Below are 13,889 nucleotides of genomic sequence, written 5' to 3'. Positions count from 1 at the left end.
TCATTGATTCATAACCAGTCTCTGAATTACAAAAGTATTTTAATCATCCAATTGCGAGAGAGCTGGTTCATTTGTTATTGTGTGGCTTACAGAAGTTCAAAAACATTGTGCATTTGTTCTTGTAGGTTATCCGGGCTGTGTGACCATGGTCTTGGTATTTTCTTTCCTGACGCCTGCCACAGCTGCTGGTGAAACATATTCAGAGGAGTAACACTGAACGACAGTGTCTCTCAGTGTCAAGTGTGTAGGAAGAGTAATATATAGTCAGAAAGGGGAGGGTTTGAGCTGAACCATTGTCCTGCAAAAAGTATCAAAGGTAATGTGCTAATCATTGTCCTGTAAGTATCAAGATAATGTGCTAATGAGGGTGTGGTATGTTAATATGGAACCATTGTATCCTGAAGTGATCTGTTAATGGGTGATATCCAAAGCTAATCACCATGGTTATTGTGGACTGTAGTCTCTGTTAGTCTGGAGGTTTTCAGGACAGGAAGCCAAGCCTTATTCATTCTTAAGAATGAATTAGCTTTGGATTTCACACATTAACAGATCACTTCAGGATACATTGGTTCCATATTAACATACCACACCCTCATTAGCACATTATCTGGATACTTACAGGACAATGATTAGCACATTACCTTTGATACTTTTTGCAGGACAATGATTCAGCTCAAACCCAACCCCTTTCTGACTATATATTACTCTTCCTACACACTTGACACTGAGAGACCCTGTCCTTCAGTGTTACTCCTCTGAAGATGCCTGCCACAGCTGCTGGCGAAACGTCAGGAAAGAAAATACCAAGACCACGGTCACACAGCCCGGATAACCTACAAGAACCAATGAACTCTGACAGTGAAAGCCTTCGACAATATTGTGCATTTGATTCCCTTCTCTTAGAGTAATATCTGAGGTGGGTTTCATGCATATTACTAGCAGGGGTGGGGGGTGGGGAGATTAATGTACTCCAGTTGACTCCTGGAGTTACATTTCAAACAGGGCATGTGAAACAGCCGTCCAGAAAGGTACTGTGCTCTTCACAATATCTCTTGTGGCAAGCCACTTTAGACACAACATCTTCCCACATCAGTTGGAGAGGTCTTCTCCATTGGAGCTTCATGTCTATAAAAAAAACAAAACAACAACCAATAATTCCCTTTTTCTTATCTTGCAGAAGTGACTGCTTCTTGCCTTTCCAGACTTAGAACTGTGGCAGGAATGCAACGGGAGGAGTGAATGTTTCCTCTGTGTTTCTTCAAGATAAAAGAGAGAACAGCAAATTCCCTCGTCTTCCCCCCCCCCCCCCGGCAGTCAACAGATACTACTGCTTTTGTACTAGAGAGCGGTTAATCCCTTACTATCTTTTATGATGACAGCTGCCAGCCTCTCAGCTACTATCAGACAAGGCAATGTTCGAGTGTTTACTACTCAGCCCACAAACATATGTCATAGGGACAAGCCAATCAAGATACACAGATCACTTTTAAACGGTATTGACTTTTCACAACTCTTAATACTAGGATAATATTAGGATCAACTGAAACATCGCAAAGCTCTGAGCAAACGTTTGAGGTCTAATGAACGCCTGTTGAGGTTGGATGTTAACTAAACAGAAATAAAAGTGGAGGAAGGGAGAGGAAGAAAATAATAGTGATAAGGTATCCTTAGAGAACTTAAACTACCCAGAATTGAATAGTAAAGAATGAAGAAGAGTAGGTGTTCATACCCCACTTTCTTCTACCTTTAAGGAGTCTCAAAGCGGCTTACAATCTCCTTCCCTTCCTCTCCCCACAACAGGCACCTTGTGAGGTAGGTGGGGCTGAGAGAGTTCAGAGAAAACTCTGACTGGTCCAAGGTTGCCCAGCAGGCTTCATGTGGAGAAATGGGGAATTGAACCTGGTCCTCCAGATTGGAGTCTGCCGCTCTTACCACACACCACGCTGGCTCTCATGTGGGCCAAAGTGCTGCTGATAAATTATTGTAAACGGCAAAAGGCTTTTGACCCAATCCAGCAAGGGAATCCAGCAAAGGAATTATGAGCTACTGCTGAGAGAGCTACTATGTTCAAGATTTGTCCAGTGAGTCCTATATAATATTTTCTGTTACAGCAGCAAGCCTGTGTGCCATATCAGAAATGGCTATGGAAACTCCTGAGTTTCAAATTGGAGTGTTGTGTCGCTGGATTGCTGTTTAGGAAACACATTGCACCATACTTCACATTAAGCAACTTAGCAACATGATGGTTCAGGATTCATCTGACTACTGAACACAGTTTCCAGTTAAGATCTGACTTCAGAAAAGTTGCTCCTTAAATGTTTGCCAAGCTGTGAGAAGTTCTAGAAGCAATGCTACAAAGCATAGTTTATTTGGACAAATGGAGATTTACGGTGTCTTCATAAAGTTTTATGTTTGTAAATGTACAGACTACCAGTGTGTAAGCTGGTAAATATACCACACTACCAGTGTGGTAGTCAAGACTAACTGCTGACAGATTGCAGAAAAGGTTTCCAGCGGCAGACTCCAAAGTCCTGTCCTTGCAAAAGCTTTCCTGGGCACCAATCCCACCTTTGCATACCAAAAGTAATTGCTGAGCACCTTTTTGTGGTGCCAGCGTGGTATAGTGGTTAAGAATGGTGGACTCTAATCTGGAGGACCAGGTTTGATTCCCCCATTTCTCCACATGAGCGGCGGACTCTAATCTGGTGAACCGGAGGACTCTAATCTGGTGGACGTCAGGAAAGAAAATACCAAGACCACGGTCACACAGCCCGGATAACCTACAAGAACCAATGAACTCTGACCGTGAAAGCCTTCTGGTGAACCGGGTTGGTTTCCCCACCTCCTACACATGAGACCAGCTGGGTGACCTTGGGGTAGTCACAGTTCTCCTCGAACTCGCAGTGTCCCCTACCTCACAGGGTTTCTGTTGTGGAGAGAGGAAGGGAAGGAGATTGTAAGACGGTTTGATTCTCCTTAAAAGGTAGAGAAAATTGGCATATGAAAACCAACTCTTCTTTTGCCTACCAACATTCGGGCTATAGAACCTGTGCGTGTACCTATATAGAGAGCCAGTGTAGAGAAAGTGGGCCTATCTTCAAGTACTTGAAGGGCTGTCATACAGAGGATGGTGCTGAGTTGTTTTCTGTTGCCCCAGAAAGTTGGACCATAACCAACAGGTTAAAATTAAATAAGAGTTTCCATCTAGGTATTAGGAAGAATTTTCTAACAAAGTGATTCCTCAGTGGAACAGGTTTCCTCGGGAGGTGGTAAGTGCTCTTTCCCTGGAGGTTTTTAAGCAGAGGCTAGATGGCCATCTGTCAGCAATGCTGATTCTATGACCTTAGGCAGATCATGAGAGGGAGGGCATCTTGGCCATGGAGTAGGGGTCACTGTGTGTGTGTGTGTGAAGTAGTTGTGAAATTCCTGCATTGTGCTGGGGGTTGGACTAGATGACCCTGGTGGTCCCTTCCAACTCTATGATTCTATGATGTAGTGGCTGAGCAGTGGTTTGGAACAGTGGACTCTAATCTGGAGAACCGGGTTCGATCCCCCACTCCTCCACATGAGCGACGGACGCTAACCTGGTGAATCACGTTGGTTTCCCCGCTCCTACACATGAGGCCAGCTGGGTGACCTTGGGCTAGTCACAGCTCTCTCTCAGCCCCACCTACCTCACACGGTGCCTGTTGTGAGGAAGGGAAGGTGATTGCAAGCTGGTTGGATTCTCCCTTAAGTGGTAGAGAAAGTGGGCATATAAAAAACCAACTCTTCTTCTTCTATAGGTGGCATTGCAAGAGCAGAGTGGGTCCCCCCAGGGGCCAGCCAGATGCTTCCGGGAAGCTCAGCCACAAGCACACCGCAGCGTCTGGTTGCTGAGCTTCCCAGAAGCATCTGTCCGGCCCCTGGGGGACCCACTCTGCTCTTGTACCACAGACTGCCAGATTTACGCATAAGCTAAACAAGCTATAGCTTAGGGCCCCACTCTCTTGGGGCCCCCCAAAAAATTTAAATGGAAAAAAAACCCTGAATGTCTTTATAATTATTAGTGGTTTGCATCATATATTTACACCTATTATTATTTCATGTTATAGCAAGTCTTTGTAAACTGTGTTTCTAAAGGAACTTTTGTTTTTGCCAAATGCCAATGTGTTTGCATTATTAAGTTTGTTATGAATAAAAAATAGTTTTAAGTTAGAGCTTAATAATTATTTCACTATTAATATAATTCTTCTTAATTGTATTTCAGTCCAACAATTACTTTGATAAAATACATACTTTGTTATGTGCAAATGGCTTTAGATACCTATTGTGTGTGTTAAGTGCTGTCAAGTGGCTTCCGACTCATGGTGACCCTATGAATGAAAGTCCTCCAAAATGTCCCATCTTTGACAGCCTTGCTCAGATCTTGCAAACTGAAGGCTGTGGCTTCCTTTATGGAGTCCGTCCATCTCTTGTTGGGTCTTTCTCTTTTCCTGCTGCCTTCCACTTTTCCGAGCATGACTATCTTTTCCAGTGACTCTTGTCGTCTACGACAGCCTCAGTTTAGTCATTTTTGCTTCTAAGGTCAGTTCAGGCTTGATTTGATCTATAATCCACTGATTTTTTTGGCAGTCCATGGAATCCGTAACCCTCTCCTCCAACACCACATTTCAAAGGAATCTATTTTCTTCCTATCAGCTTTCTTCACTGTCCAGCTTTCACACCCATACCTAGTAATAGCGAATACGATGGCATGAATTAATCTAGTCTTGGTGGCCAGTGACACATCCTACACTTCAAAATCTTTTCTAGCTCCTTCATGGCTGCCCTTCCCAGAACTGAAGAAGTGAGCTGTGGCTCACGAGAGCTCATACCCTGCCAGAAAATATTCTTGTTAGTCTTTCAGGTGCTACTGGACTCTTGCCCTTTTCTGCAACTGGCAGGTAATTCACAGTGGGTAGCCGTGTTAGTCTGCAGTAGTAGAAAAGGGCAAGAGTCCAGGAGCACCTTAAAGACTAACAAAAATATTTTCTGGCAGGGTATGAGCTTTCGTGAGCCACAGCTCACTTCTTCTGAAGTGAGAATAATAACAAATAATAATAACAAATAATAATAACAAATAACAACAAAGAAGTGAGAAAAATAAATATTTTTGTTAGTCTTTCAGGTGCTTCTGGACTCTTGCTCTTTTCTCCTACTTTTCTGCTACTGCAGATAGACTAACACGGCTAACCACTGTGAATTACCTGCCAGTTGCAGAAAAGGGCAAGAGCCCAGTAGCCCCTTAAAGACTAACAAGAATATTCGGAAGAAGGGAGCTGTGGCTCACGAAAGCTCACTACCCTGCCAGAAAATATTCTTGTTAGTCTTCCAGGTGCTTCTGGACTCTTGCTCTTTTCTACTAAAAATATTTTTTCTGGTAGGGTATGAGCTTTCGTGAGCCACAGCTCACTTCTTCAGCTCACGAAAGCTCACTACCCTGCCAGAAAATATTCTTGTTAGTCTTCCAGGGGCTACGGGGCTCTTGCCCTTTTCTCCTATTGCAAGGGGCAGGGGCAGGCCGCGAGCGCCGGGCTCCTCCCATCACGTGCAGCGGGCGGGGCCGGGCGGAGTCCCGGGGGGGGGGTTTGACGCCGCCGCCGGGTCCTCTGCAGTCTCTCACAGCGGCAGCCAGCCTCCTCTCGCGGGGGGGGGGGAGGGGGCAGCCAAGCCGCGGGGCCTCCCTGGCTGCAGGCTGGGCCCATGGGGCAAGGGAGCAGCGCCGAGGCTCGGCCTCTGCTGCCGCCCGCCGCTCCCGGCCGGCCCCGGGTGCCCAGTCGCCTCTACGCCGGCAGCGGCGGCCCGGGAGAGGACGGAGGCTGCGGGGAGAGCGCGGCCTCGCCGCCGCCTGCCGCCGTCGGGAACGGTGAGCCGGGGCTGGGCGGGAGCCGGTGGGGTTTTGCACCGTGGTGGGGAAACGGGCGGCTGCCTTTCCGGACGCAGCTCTCCTTGGGGCGGCTGGGACCCCGGCCCCTCTTGGCATGCCGCGGTTGGGCTCCTGGGACGGGAGGGGCCGGGGCTCCGGCTGCCCGCGAAGCCACGCCCCCCTCCCCTCCTAGGGCGCCCTGGGCTTGCGCTCCAGATGTGTATAAGTCACAGTGGGTAGCCCTGTTGGTCTGCCTGCGGTAGGAGAAAAGGGCGAGAGTCCAGGAGCACCTGAAAGGCTAACAAGAATATTTCCTGGTAGGGTAGGAGCAGAGTGTATCTGAAGAAGGGAGCTGCGGCTCACGAAAGCTCACTACCCTACCAGAAAATATTTTTGTTAGTCTTTAAGGTGCTACTGGGCTCTTGCTCTTTTCTTCTACTGCAGGCAGACTAACACGGCGACCCACTGTGAATTACCTGCCAGTTGCTGAAAAGGGCAAGAGTCCAGTAGCACCTGAAAGACTAACAAGAATATTTTCTGGCAGGGTATGAGCTTTCGTGAGCCACAGATCAGTTCTGAAGAAGTTCTGAAGTTTCTTCAGTTCTGAAGAAGTGAGCTGTGGCTCACAAAAGCTCATACCCTCCCAGAAAATATTCTTTCTAGGCAAGCAGCCCTTTTGACACATCTGCAGTAGTAGAAAAGAGCAAGAGTCCAGTAGCACCTGAAAGACTAACAAAAATATTTTCTGAAGAAGTGCCAGAAAATATTTTTGTTAGTCTTTCAGGTGCTACTGGACTCTTGCCCTTTCCTACTACTACAGATGTGTTAAAAGGGCCGCTTGCAAAGAATCAAGGGGAAAGTCAAATGCGTGGTTTTGCCTTGGGCCTTCCGCTCATACCCTGCCAGGAAATATTTTTGTTAGTCTTTAAGGTGCTACTGGACTCTTGCTCTTTTCTACTACGGCAGATGTGTCAAAAGGGATGCTTGCAAAGAATCAAGGGGAAAGTCAAACGCGTGGTTTTGCCTTGGGCCTTCAGCTCATACCCTTCCAGGAAATATTTTTGTTAGTCTTTCAGGGGCTACTGGACTCTTGCTCTTTTCTACTACTCCAGATGTGTAAAAAGAGCCGCTTGCAAAGAATCAAGGGGAAAGTCAACCGCTTGGTTTTGCCGCTCTGTAGATGCACATTTCCTCCCTCTGAATTCTCAAAACTCACAACTAAGCCACCCGTGCAGTGTTTTGAGAATTCAGATGGGGGGAAATGTGCATCTAGAGAGCTGCAAATCCAAGGCAAAACCTCCCGTGCGTTTTCGCCCAAATTGAATACTTTGTTCTTTTCTACTGAGTTTTTGCACTGAAAGGCAGGTGCGGGGCTGAATCCTGGAGAAGATTATCACCCGTGTATGCGTGGGAGGTTTTGCCTTGGATTTGCCGCTTTCTGGATGTACGTTTTCCCCATCCGAATTCTCAAAACTCTGCATGGGGGATTATTGTTGAGTGTTGAGAATTTGGATGGGAAAATATGTCCATCTAGAGAGTGGCAAATCCAAGGCAAAACCTCCCATGCATAAATGGCCTAAGTCCTGCATGGGAGGGGAACTGTAGAGCTAGCTGCATGGGCCGGTTGTTGGCTGTTGTGTTATCACTGTACTATACTTGTTTTGTCCATGCAGCAAAATGCAGTTGTGGACCATTGCTTTAGTGCTCCAATAGCACAATATCCAACAGTGTGTGGAAGTATGGAGAAGCAGTCGGAAGAATGGCTCTGAACATCACAGCTTGCCTTCCTGTTCTGCTGCATAGGAACTCACACACATGCAAAAGGAGGAGACGGTTCTCCAGAGCAGGAAGTGCAATTTATGCTAAGGGTTGAGCCCTTCCTTGTTTGGAAATGAGCACTGCCTGATGTTTTATTTGCAGTCCTTGACCCCCCCCCCCATTGTTGGGGTCAGGTGAATTGGTTTATCTTGTAGAGCCTCTAGAACAGTGATGGCAAACCTTTTACAGACCGAGTGCCCAAACTGCAACCCAAACCCCACTTATTTATTGCAAAGTGCCAACACATCAATTTAACCTGAATACTGAGGTTTTAGTTTAGAAAAAACAACTCATACATTAACATCCCCACTTCATCCCATGCTAGCGGAGTCGCTCCACACAGGATCGCACGGTTGGCCGGTCTCTGGGGGGCGCGCCCCTCACCTTATGAGCACGTAGTGCAGGTACAGGTAAGGGGTGAGTTGCTGGAAGTCATGCAGGGTCTCAAACAGCAGGTAGCGGAGCTGGAAGACGGGCAGGTCGCGCTTGCAGCACCGCAGGCAGGAGGCGTGCCGCAGGATGCGCCCAAAAAGCTCCAGCTCAGCCAGCCCCTCATCCAGCGTGGCACCGGGGCCCGGCTCTCCAAAGGCCGGCTCCTGAGCCAGGGCTCCCCCGGCGCCTTGCTGCTGCCACACTCCTGGTGGCAGTGTGCCTCACTGTCGTGCAGCAGGCAGTGGAGGCGCAGGCTGGCCTCCAGGGTGCGGACGCTCTCCTTCCAGCCCTCGCCCTTGTACTACTCCAGCGCATAGGTGCGCTGCAGCGGCAGCAGCTCGGCTGCTGGGAAGCCGTGGAAGCTGTACTTCTCGTACTGCACTCTGGCCAGGGCTTCCAGCAGCAGCAGCCCCCGGCTTCGCCACTCCATGCCTGCCCCGTCACCGCCTGCTGCTGCTGCTCCGGAGCTGCTCGACCACTTGGAGGCCCATTGGGGCCTTCTAGCCCCTTGTGTGCACCCAAGATCAATCCAGAATATATATATTTTTTCAGTTCATTGGTAGTTACTAATTCAGAAACCATTTGGAAATCTCTGGTCACTCTGTCATTATATATGGGTAGCAATGTTGGTCTGCTGCAGCTAAATAAAACTAGAGTTGAGTGGCACTTTAAAGACTACAAATTTATTCCAGTTTAAGCTTTCCTGAGTCAGAGTTCACTGCATCAGATGTATGTAGTACCTATCCGATCTATAGGAGCCATGTTTACACTTACAAGTAGTCAAGTGGTGTAGTGGTTAGGAGCGGTGGACTCTGGAGAACCGGGTTTGATTCCCCACTCCTCCATATGAGCAGCGGACTCTAATCTGGTGAACTGGTGAACCGGGTTGGTTTCCCATACTCCTACACATGAAGCCAGCTGGGTGACCTTGGGCTAGTCACAGCTCTCTTAGAGCTCTCTCAGCCCCATCTACCTCACAAGATGTCTGTTGTGGGGAAGGAAAGGGATTGTAAGCTGGTTTGATTCTTCCTTAAGTGGTAGAGAAAGTTGGCATATAAAAACCAACTCTTCTTCTAACAAACAACAGAAAAAGGTGTGGGGAGATGTTACAAGGCAAGCCAATGTAAAAGAAGAACCGGTCAAAGAGCAGAGGAGAACAGCTGAGAACCAACTATTAATTGATTTTCTGTGAATCTTACTTACGGTAGTCTATTTATGAACTGCTGGAAGTGGTTCTCACCCACTCTGAATGGATTGATTAGTCTTTGATAGTCTTGTTTTATGCTAGCATGTCCTTGAACATCCCCCTTCCCCCATTTGTTCAGTTTGCAGATCACACATTTGAGGCTCATTGAGAACCAGGAAGGCTTCATTATTCAAGCTTCATATTAGGGGCGGGAGGAGGAGGACTTCTGGCTGGCCTTGAGCCCAAAGGTGTGCAAGTTAGAATTTCAAAGTTGGAAAGAAGATAGTAGGAGGTTGTGACTCCATCTGGGAACTGGGAAGGAAATAGATGGAATCCAGAGCATTGTTGAACTGTCCTATCTGTCAGGAAATGCCTGAGTAAAATAATGACTGAAGTGCTAGCTGTACATGTGTCCACATACGTATCCCAGGCAAAAGGCTGTTTGAAAGCTTATATACACAGCAGATACATTTCACACAGTTCCTCAAACATTAACATTCAGGATTTGGATTTTTTAAAGGGTAGTGTTTATACAAATACATGATGGTTGCAACTTTGTGCCAGATCCTTTCTTGGCAAGAGGCAGTTCCTAGCTTAATAAGAGAACTATATTAAAGAAATATTGTCAGATAAAATATTTTTTGTTTTCAGATATGAAAATAATTACATTGTGAGTCTGGGAGGTATCTCAGCTACTCATCAGATCTACTTTACAGATTTTTGACAAACTGCTGCTTTAGGAAATGAGGTTATAGAGTCTGGGTAATTTAAGAGAAAGTCAACTTTTTATGATTAAAGGTTCATTTTTATAATATAATTAACACAATTTCTCCTTTTAAAACTATTAGCTCAATTGAAATATTGATCAATTCACAAACATAACACAAAGCTAACAGAGAGCTGACAGGAAGAAAGTAGATTCCTTCAAAATGTGGTGTTGGAGGAGAGTGTTGCTGATACCGTGGAACACCAAAACCCAAAACAAATAAGTGGGTTCTAGATCAAATCAAGCCTGAACTGTCCCTAAAAGCTAAAATGACTAAACTAGGCAATTGTACTTTGGTTATATTATGAGAAGACAAACTCACTGGAAAAGACAATCATACTAGGTAAAGTTGAGGGCAGCAGGAAAGGAGGAAGACTCAACAAGAGATGGATTGACTATAAAGGAAGCCACGGCCCTCAGTCTGCAAGACCTGAGCAAGGCTGTTAAGGATAGGATGTTTTGGAGGACATTGATTCATAGGGTCACCATGAGTCGGAAGTGACTTGAGGGCGCTTAACACACACACATGCACAACACATAGCATTCTTCATGGGTTCACAAACTGCCTGGTATTGGTAGCCAGTGGTGCAGCTGCGTATTTCTAGACTCTGGACCTAATGTTCCTTGGAAGATAATGAGTGATCACTGCTTCATTTACTTCAAATGCAAAGTACAGAATGAACAGTCTACAATTACTTATCCTATGCCACTCTAAATTAAATCCAAACTTAGAATAGGTGGATATTTTTTTCTTAAATAGACCGTATATTGAACCAGGTGGTATTTCTAAATATGCAGAGAACCAGGCTGTCAGCTGGATCTGCTTTCAACTAAGCATGGGCCCTTCTTCCAGAAGAAAGCTTTACACTTAGCTGAATGGAGTAATTGGATATAAGCTACCAAAATTAACTTTTTTTAAAAAAAGTAATGAATTTTAGTTTTTAACATTTTTAGGTATGGCACCTATTAGAGAAGTATAAATTTTTTGGTCATTTTGAAGCCAATGTTTTTTTCTGAGACAAAAATGGAAATATTGGTAAAAACTGAAATATATGCAGTATTTCCCACTGATAATCCTAAACTTATTTTACTGTGCTAAGGCCATAGAATGCATCATTTATAACTCGGCATACAAAAATAGTACTATTTGGCTGCTGCACTTTAATCTGTGAACAGGTAGCTTACTTTTTGCCATCTGAGCAGTAGGGGAAAAATTGAAAGGTGAAAACAGAAAACACAAATTTTTGTAGTAAAGAAATTAGTATTACAGACATAATAGGTTTAGCAGCCTATTTTAATATTGAGTTAAATTTTGTAACATTGAAAACACTGAGCTTTTCAACAGGGTATTATTATACACATTAAAGCATATTAATTGTGGGCAGAATTAGCCACATTTAAACACTGCAAAATTGGAGAAGTCCCTGGGAAAAATTGAAAGGGAATAACCCAAGCCCTCCGTGTTTTTGGTGGGCTTTCATTTGTCTAGTTGCTATAAATATGGACATGTGTTCTCTTTGGCTTTTATGTTATGCAAAAAACTGTTGGGTTCAGTCTTTTCCCTATGCATGGGTTTGATTCTCTTTAAAAAGGTTTAGTTTTGTGAAGCTGACTTAAAAAAACCCTCTAAGGTGTGGGTGGGTCTAATTTTCTGTCAGTGGAAGGGGGGAGAGGCTTTTGCTAATCCTCTCCCCACTGCATATCTCCCGCACTGTGCCCTGTGGTATTCTGGGGGCTTACTTTCAGGGGATGTGAAAGGCAGCATGGGAGTGGGGTGGTTCTGTTCTGAAAATGGAGCTCTGGACATGGAGCCAGCCATAGTTTTTTCTGTTTTATCTTTATGCAAGGCAACAGAAGGATACCGCGCTTCCCTTTTTCTTTCTTTTTCCCTTTCTGGTCCACAGAAATTAGGAGGTAAAACAAAATAAATTGTTACTGTTTTGTTTTAGTTTTTCAAACCGGTCGGTTAATTCCGCTGGGATCATAGAAATGACTGTCCTATCTTTGAATCTTGTAGTTACTGATGACCAGAATCTTTACATCAACCAAGCTGTAGTGTTCATTGAAGATGCAATTCAGGTAAATTGGGCTTATGTCTAACGTGTCGGGCAGTGGTGATTTCTGGCTAGTGAACAGATGACCGAACTATAGAACTGAAGGAGTCTGGCTTGCTGTACAGATGTGAATTACTGTAAAGCTCTGTGTTTTAGCTTTCCCAGCTGTGCAGCAACAAAAAGTCTTAAGCATTTGTTAGGAAGCTTATGTATGTAAGTGCCGTCAAGTTGCTACCCACTCATAGCAACCCCAGCAAGGGGTTTTCAGTGTGAGAAGCAGAGGTGGTTGAAATTGCCTTCCTCTGCAGAATTCCGGCCCTGCTTAGCTGACAAGAATGGACTGCATTATACCACCTTCCCTCCCATTAGGAAGCTTAATTTATATATATTTGTGTGTTAAGATTTTGGATACCAGTGATAGTGTAACTTGCTCACGATGCTAGATGAGAAACTAGTCTGCTCTGAATGATATACTAGTTGCCTGCATACCGTATATACTCGTGTATAAGCCGAGTTTTTCAGCCCAAAAAAAGGGCTGAAAAAGCCGAACTCGGCTTATACACGGGTCAATACGGTAGGAGAGGGGAGGAGGGCCTGGGAGGCTGGCGGGAGGGCGACCTGGGGCAGGGGCCCTGCGCTCTAAAATGGCAGCCGCCATTTTAGAGCGCAGCATTGCCGGTAAAGGGAATTTCTTATTGACCCTCGGCTTATACGCGGGTCAATAAGAAATTCCCTTTTCTGGCCTCAAATTTGGGGGGTCGGCTTATACTCGGGTCGGCTTATACCCGAGTATATACGGTAATTTCATATTCTGATAATTAACATTTGAGGAATAGAACAAGTTTGGTATTTGAATGACCTTTCTGCCTTTCATCCCTTTAGTATCGTTCCATTTATCACCGTGTGGACTCTAATTCCTTGTGGCTTTATCGGTGGTATTATTCAAGAGTTTGCCAATGGTAAGAACACCCCCCCCCCAAAAAAAAACAACAATCACACACACTGTCTCCTTTCTTTCATTGTGGAACTGTAGCTGACGTTCTCAGGCCTCCCGTCCAGAATCTAACTAGACCCAGGCCTGTTTAGCTTCAGCAAGGCTGCTGTAACATCTGCCTTCCAACCATATTCTTTTCATTCTTGCTCACTGTTCCTATCAGGACTCCCTTTGAGCAGGTTTTGCCACCCAGCAATGCTTTTGCATTGTATGGTAGCTGCTTTTGTTTTGTGACATGAACAGTGTCATTTATGATAAATGGTCTGCTGCTACAAATACGGCTGTGGTCTTTGTCTGAAGCATTCTAGTAATATTTTTAAAAATTCTTATTTTTATTTTGAATTATATTAACAACACGAATCAGAACATGCTAATTTTACGCTAGTAATACTATATGTATAAAGAAAAATAAGAGGGCAACTTACTCCCCTGGAATTGTTCCATTTCTTCCACAACAATGCATGTCAGTTTCTATAGCCTCATTTCATATACATAGATTTGTATTTAATTGCTTTTGCAGCCATTTGTAAGGTATTTTTGGAAAAGGTTAAGAAAAGGTCTCCAGGATGGCAGAAAATCCTCTGGCTTATTTTACTGTCTCCCAGGTTTTCAATTGGTTTGGCAGTTTCTTCATGAACATAAGTTTTATTAAATTTATTTTATTTAGTTAGTACGGTAAGTTTCCAGGATGTTGTCAGCCCACAACTCATAAGTAGGCTGCTTCATGTATTAGTGCTCTTTGTATGGTTCTC

The sequence above is a fragment of the Euleptes europaea genome, chromosome 6 (genome assembly GCF_029931775.1).
Source record: "Euleptes europaea isolate rEulEur1 chromosome 6, rEulEur1.hap1, whole genome shotgun sequence".
Classification (NCBI taxonomy): Eukaryota; Metazoa; Chordata; class Lepidosauria; order Squamata; family Sphaerodactylidae; genus Euleptes; species Euleptes europaea.
Note: the sequence above shows the minus strand (reverse complement) of the source record.